We start from the raw sequence: 1,386 nt of genomic DNA, 5'->3' as shown, positions 1-1,386 counted from the left end.
ATCATGAATTGACACCACTCCTCTTTGATTTCGTCCACTTGATCCTTTGTATAAAATGCACACTTGAATTCCTCAAAGTACTACATAATAATATAACATATTTTGAATTAATTCCAACTATTTAATTATATGAGATATGTGTAAATATAAAAATAACTCATAAGTTAGAAATACATACATCGGTGGGAATCTTTAATCGGCCCAAAGCAAGAGTATCTCGCATAAACCTCAACATGAAATACCCGCAATCTATTTGATTACGTTGTTGAGGACACTACATATGAAAAAAAAAATATGGATTATAAATCCTAAGTTTTATCAAGTGTCATCACTAATATAATAAAAAATGTGGTAATTAAAAATATACCGCCACTTTAATCCATGTAATGGAGTTGGCGCCCCTCCTTGAGGTTTGGATATCTCGTTGGGCCCGAAAAGCTTGTAGGACGCTAATAAAATAAAAATGAAGCAATTAGAACAATTCACATAAACTAAGAAAATTTTTGAACATTCTCACTTACGTGTCAATTAGGACCTTCATATCCGGGTATGTTGTCCAATCATTTCCTAACGAGTCAAGATAATACATAATTTCTCGGATAGGATTGATTGCGAGCAACAACCAATGTCCACTGTAATGATTAGGCAAATGTTAGATGGTAACTTGGAAAATAATTATAATAGATGAATTTAGAATGAAATGCTAACCCGGTATTAAACGGTATAAAAAACAACTTCTCCGCATCTTTATTGTCCATGAGGATCCGAAGAACGTACTCCGTCACGGTATCCGGTCTACTTAAGATTAAACCTAAGTTGACGGTCGTGGGTGCTAAGAATCCGAATGACACGTCCAAACCATTGGGGCGCATCAATTTGTCATACAAAAACCTAATATAAAAACATCATTAACACCTCTTTTGAAACATAAAGTAAACCGGATTAACATAAAGTAAACATCATTAACATAAGTTGTTTAATTAATAAAACAAAGTAGACCGGATTTACCTAATATATGTATTGACAACGGTGACGCCGATTTCTTCATGACTAAAAACTTGCATGAAGTCTTCATTACCAATCATTTGGTCGTAATCAAAGCCGAAAATCCCTACCTCCATATGTACAGTCCGAACACCTCCGGTCGGTATATCGGTCATCTCTAGAAATGTCCTGAGGCACGACCTATACTTGGTGGTAGGTTTTTTCCTAGCTACGGTCTTCTTAGCACCAGAACTTTTTACCCGTGCGGAGGCGTTGCTAACCTCCTTTTTTTGTTGTGCGGAGGCATTGCTAACCTCATTTTCTTGAAGCTACATGTCATATAAATAGTTAGATCAAATTAAGAATGTAACAACTTCCATGAATATATGTCATATAATTGTA

The 1,386-nt window shown here is 35.1% G+C and overlaps 1 long non-coding RNA gene across 1 annotated transcript; it reads right to left on the bottom strand.

The window, feature by feature from the left end:
• Nucleotides 1–594: 594 nt before the first annotated feature.
• On the bottom strand, nucleotides 595–1,083 carry LOC127078798 (uncharacterized). The gene is made up of 3 exons (XR_007787880.1): nucleotides 1,009–1,083; nucleotides 709–891; nucleotides 595–632 (listed from the first exon to the last, which is right to left on the bottom strand). It is a non-coding gene; the product is annotated as an uncharacterized LOC127078798 (long non-coding RNA).
• Between the last annotated feature and the right edge of the window lie 303 nt (nucleotides 1,084–1,386).

Source organism: Lathyrus oleraceus, chromosome 5 (assembly GCF_024323335.1).
Source record: "Lathyrus oleraceus cultivar Zhongwan6 chromosome 5, CAAS_Psat_ZW6_1.0, whole genome shotgun sequence".
NCBI classification, from domain to species: Eukaryota; Viridiplantae; Streptophyta; class Magnoliopsida; order Fabales; family Fabaceae; genus Lathyrus; species Lathyrus oleraceus.
Note: the sequence above shows the minus strand (reverse complement) of the source record. Positions and strands in the feature narration are given on the sequence as shown.